The sequence below is a fragment of the Fistularia commersonii genome, chromosome 34 (assembly GCF_037954325.1).
Source record: "Fistularia commersonii isolate RoL2024-O1a breed Wild chromosome 34, RoL_Fcom_v1.0, whole genome shotgun sequence".
NCBI lineage: Eukaryota > Metazoa > Chordata > Actinopteri > Syngnathiformes > Fistulariidae > Fistularia > Fistularia commersonii.
Genome location: NC_141317.1, coordinates 2,353,352 through 2,359,351, shown reverse-complemented (window position 1 = coordinate 2,359,351; position 6,000 = coordinate 2,353,352).

The following is a 6,000-nucleotide window of genomic DNA, read 5'->3' as shown; positions in this document are numbered from 1 at the left end:
TTTTTTTTTTTCCTGGTGCAGGAATTTGATTCATATGCTAATAGGCAGGATTCCCATTGATTTCTCTCTCCGGTGCCAAATACATTACCCCCACAAATACATTTCCACCATTCTATCATGCTCTCTGTTTTCATGTCGCTTGTACTGTAGCTTCCATTCTCCCACCAGATCCCAACTATTCTTTGTTGAAACTATCACAATTAAGAAAAAAAAACCCAAGAAGTCATACCATCAATGATGGTTGCAAATCCGCATACGGGTTCTTGCTTGTTTTGAATTTGGCCTTCAAACTAAAGAGATGAAAGATACAACGACAAGAAAGAAAAACCAAAATAAAACATTTAATAATAATAATAATAATACATGGGATTTTTATAGCGCTTTTCATGACACTCAAAGACGCTTCACAAGTTAAAAAAAACAGAGGGAACAGAACATACACAGAATTATTGGGAAGAAGTCCAAATTGGAGAGTGTGGCGATTTAGTTAAAGATCTACTTGGAGGATAAACAGATTTCAATGGGATTTTTTGTGAATCATGCCATGTTTCTGTTTCTGGCCACATGGGTCAAAAAATTATTGTATGAATCATATGCAATTTAAACAAATGCAGGATGTGACTAATGCAGTCATTTTCCTTTATCTTCAGTCTAGTCAAACGGCTACATTTACCATTACTAAACTTGTAGTTCTTTAAAGTGAAGGGGCTGCACATTTAATTAAAACCTTGATAATACCTGTTTTGCATTTTACAATTTATAGGATGTAAATATGGCATTCCAATTACAATTTGTTAATTTTATGGCTTCAGAAAACATCCTTATTTCAACACTTTGAAAAAAGGGAAACAGCAGATTTAGATCTGCAGACTGGCAGCACTGAGTTAATAAAACAAAACAAACAAACATGACATCATATTTTTCAACATTACATTACAGGACTGTCTCAGAAAATTAGAATATTGTGATAACGTTCTTTATCTTCTGTAATGCAATAAAAAAAAAAGTAAAACTACTTTTTCATGATAGGATTGTTGAGTTTTCTTAAGATGTAAGCCATAATCAGCAACATTAAAAGAAGTTGATTTGTAATGAATCCAGAATGTATGACATTTCTGTTTTCCTTTTCACTCTAGTGGAGAATTCTCTCACTCAGACTTAGGAACAAAAGAAGAACGCCATGTGTTTGCAAGTGTTGTCGTTCACGCAAATAAACAACAACTCTGGGAACGAATGGTATATCAATGTACATGTTTAAAAAGAATATGCTAAATGTTGTCTTAAAAAAAAAAAACAGGACCACCTTTGAGAATTTCCCATTTGTGGTGGTTTTCTTCCTGGAGAAAGGAAGAAGCCGGGCTCATACTAGACTGGTCCCCGATCAGTCACAGGGCAAACATGCAGAAAACATCAACCACTTAATCTCATGCTCACATCAACGGAAAATTCGGAAGCATCCAGAGAGAAGAAGTCTGTGGAAGCCATTAAACCTCCGCACAGGAGCTAGACAGTGAATCCAAACCTTTTTATTCTTGGGAGACGGTAGTAACCACTTCATCTCTGTGCTGCACACCTTGTTATGTGTTATTGTTTATTGTGGACACAATATCATGGGAATTCTTAACACAGAGCTAAGCTGTTTTCTCAATATGAAGTCAAGATTATCAGGTGAATCAGATTAGGGCATTGCTGAGACTCTTCTTTCATTTATATAGCAAACAAGATTGTATCATCTATGCTCTTAAAAACTGAGATTTAAAGGTAGTAGGGCTGTTGTTAAGGAAAAAGGCTACAAGGCTTTATTAGTACAGCAGTGATAACAACTGCTTCATCATTTTTAAAGAAATTTCAAGTTCAACCCAAATCATTGATTTTAGTGCTTAACAGATATTGAAAGCAAAAAAAAATAAAATCTGCCTTTAACAATTCACTTTGACGATGTTTTCCACTTCCATGGCCTCAATGAGACAATTCATGCAGTCAGTATTTGCTAGTGAGTCCTTTTAATATCTGGTCTCATAAAATCAAGTATATAATTCCTTGTTTGAATCTGCTCTTGATCATTTTTGCTACATTTAAATTAGAAATGGTTGTAAAATGGCCAGAATATGATTAGGAGGGCCTTGAGAAATGCATCACCGTACTTCAGAGTTTGCGCCATTTCAACAAATAATGTTTTAAAAGTGACCCATCCACTAATAGAGCAAGTTTTTTCTGCTTGGGCACATCAAGATGATATCAGATGAAATAGCTCGATGCCAAAAATATTTTCCAAAAAACAGTATTAGTGAGGCAGTGATTTGTAATTGAAGCGGCAGCATTACAAATCACCACTATAATGCTGAAATTCCCTTCAATATTACTTGAATGTTTTTGTGGTTGCATTTTCATAACCACATATCCTCCTAACTCCTAGCAGCAGTATCGTGTGAGAGAGCCAGGTATTTGATAATAGCCGACAGTCTGTTGCCAGAGGGGACGGTCGATTTAAAGAAAAACAGGTCTCTAAATGTAGTCGCCTGTTGATCGAACACCAGCATCAGAGGTGCCTCCGCGTTTTGTGTCCATGGTGAAACATTTATTAACGTCACCGTGCCATTTACTTGTTCACACAAAATTTCAAAAAGCGGCAAACGACTTGACGCGGGCTGCTATGGTCGGTCCCCTAAACATTTTTCTTTGCAATTAACTCGACAGACGATCTCCTAAATTTCTGAAAAAAAACACAAGAGGAATCTCTAAAACGCTCTTTAATGGGCTACATTCAATCCGATGCACAGACCAGAACAAACTCTTTCATTCATAGGGTTCCAAAAATGCTAATGAAGCACTTTCACAGGGATACGCCGGTCGTGGGTCTGTATCCTACAGCAGTTTGCCAATCACTCACGCAGGGTGTTGCAAGGTAAACTTCCAGTGATGTACAGAATGTCCTGAGTGCAATTTAAACCCACCAGGCTAATGAGTCTCAAGAGCATTTGGTCTTTGACTACGGCTAAAACAAGCATCAAAACAAGCGGAAAAAGTCAGTATCCTAAATGTTAAATGTGTGAGTTACCTTCGGTGTTCAGCACAAAGGCATGATGAGTCATTTTTTGAATTAGTTTGAAAACTATGACTCACTACCGGCCGCTGTTTTTGACTACAAGGTAAGGGTTCCATTAAGTTCAAGCCTGTGATTCATCTTGCCGTGTCGGAGTTTGCTATGTTTGATATATAATAGTAAAGATACCCCATAAGAAGACCAGTCACTCTTCTTCTCTTGGAATGTTATAGAAGGCATTTTGGAAGATATTGTAGCGAGTCACGAATATTAGGGTTTATGTTGATGCTTGTTTCTGTGCGATTTTGGGGTTGCTGGGAATTTTGTGGGTGTGGTTTAGGGTGCAAGGAATTTTTTTTTTTTTACCTGGACTTGAGCGGGAACAGTAGTTGTATTGCAGGCGGTGGCCAACAACAGCTATTGCTTATTAAATGGATGTTTTACCGTCAACCAGGTGTTTTCCCTGACTAAAACACTACAATATTAATTTATTCTGACTGATGCATTAAAAAGGTTCTCAATATGTGGTACTTTTTTCATTGAAGGAGGTTGTGTAAAGTGAGGCTTCAAGTTTCATCGTGTCTCCTCTTCACTGGGACTAAAGTTGTGCCTCAGACTCCTCACTTAACAAACAAACAGATGTTAAGGCAGACGGGCTACTCTACATATTTTTCTTCTCTGACATAGAACTAAGCTGTGGTTTTGAGGTATTCAGAGAAAGACCCACATGCCTTTATTTTTCAAAATGACACAAACATCCCTCTGATGTGTTTCCTTTTGTTTGAGTCCACCTCAGTCTTAAGGTATGACATCTGCACACTGATTTCTATTTACAAAAGGTGGTATGTGTGTGTGCGTGAGTGTGTGCATGCGTGCGTCTGTGTGTGTGTACAAGACCAGACAGGTGACGAGAGGTTTCGTTACTCCCTGTGTCTGAGACCTTCATAGATGAATGTTAATCCCCAACATCAAGGAGAACAGCTGCTATTTCTAAACATCATGTACAATGAAGTCTCTGCAGCCTCATAGGTCAGTGTCACAAACAGCTCTAACATGAACCAATCAGAGGGTTTTACAGTTTTACAGCCCCTGACTGGGAACAGAAAATAAAATGAATAGAGAGCATGGTAAAAAAAAAAAAAAAAGATAGAAACTTAGTTTGAAGAGTGGACGTCCCGAATTAGAAGGTTGGCGTTCCTGTCTGCATTATGAAGACACTCCTGATGGTATTGTTAGTTAGCACTTTGCGTGGCAGCTCTTCCACCATTGTTGTGTGTGTGAATGGGTGATGATAATTTAATATATAGGGCTTTGAAACCTCAAGGTGACAAAAGTGCTGTATAAGTAGAGGCCATTTATGAAATATTGAAGATATTAGTATGAGTTTAAAATCATTTAGAGTTCTCTTCAACTCTAAACTGTTTCTGCACTTTAAACTCAGTCATATTCTCTATCACCCTTCATACCACCCGCTTCATGTATATAACTACTCATTATAGAAATAACTTGTCCGTCTATTTTAATTTAATATCTATTATTTTAATTTTAAAAACCTGTTCATGCTCTGAGCTGGGAGCTGTTATTGCAAACTTTTACTGTCTGAATAGCTAAATTAAAAAGACTTTAAAACACTTTAAATCATTTACCATATGCTGTTTTACTCAAGAAAGTTTTTATGGTAGATGGAAATTGATTCATTCCATCATTTCACTCAGTCTTTTGTTCATTGTTCTTTCAGTTTCTTCATCTATTGCCAACCATATTTTTCTGAATTCTGATGAAAAATCACACAGCATATTCCTCTCAAGTAATAATAATAGTAATAATAATAATAACAATAATAATAATAATAACTATTATCATTATCATTATTATCATTATGGTTGGTATCAAGAATAAGAATAAGAATAAGAATAAGAATAAGAATAAGAATAAGAATAAGAATAAGAATAAGAATAAGAATAAGAATAAGAATAAGAATAAGAATAAGAATAAGAATAAGAATAATTAAAGAGCCAAATCAAAGTGCTCTCCAGATGGGAAGAAATCACCAAATAATCAAAACCAAAGGGAAAGTGTCCAAGTGTTTATTATCCATTCAATGGGAAATTTTCAATAGAAAAAATCTTGTGATTTGGATATTGAACTTTACACAAAATATACAAATTGAACAGCAACATAGGATTTGAAATACAGCGTCTGTGTAATGTCATGTTGATGCTGCTGCATGATTAGGTCATTGAATTAATAAAATATTAGTACTTTAGTAATCAGCCTTACTTCCTAATATCAATCTAGGTATCAGCTCCATGAGAAGAAAGGAAAACCCCTGTCAATTTCTTTTTTTTTTTTTTTTTTCTAATTTAGAATTATAGATAACAAATTTGGTGGAAAAAAAAGGTAAATTCACTTTGAGGGTCTTGAACATGGCCTGTCTATATATCAGTTCAGACCCTCAAGATCACGCTGTAAACTAATTGCAAGCTTAGTTAATCCCCATGGAGGACGGCGCTGCTTGCTTTACTGACTCACTGCAACAGAGATGAACAATGCATAGGGGTGAAGGATGCTGTGAAGAGGTCTTCCTCTGGCTTCGGTGTTTCAAGGGAGGAAGCTGAGTGTGACTGCTTGTCTCCACAAAGTCTCTAGTCTCGCCGTGGAAAACTGATTAAACCTATGAATGGCCCTCTTTGACTCTTTTCAGTTTGGGAGAATACAGTTTTTTTTTTTCCATAGTAAAGCATTGTTTGGTATCCTTGGTTACTCGACAAACTAGGACTTTCAGTACTTTAATGAAAATTATTTTAATTTGTTGCCATGATATTTTGTTTTTCTTGACTCTGAAAATGTGCACTGGGAGCCATGCCTTAATGAACGCAGAAACACTTCACTTATAGAGTTATTCTCTGTAATTTACACTAAATGGTTAAGAGTGTGTTGAATTGACCCCCGACCCA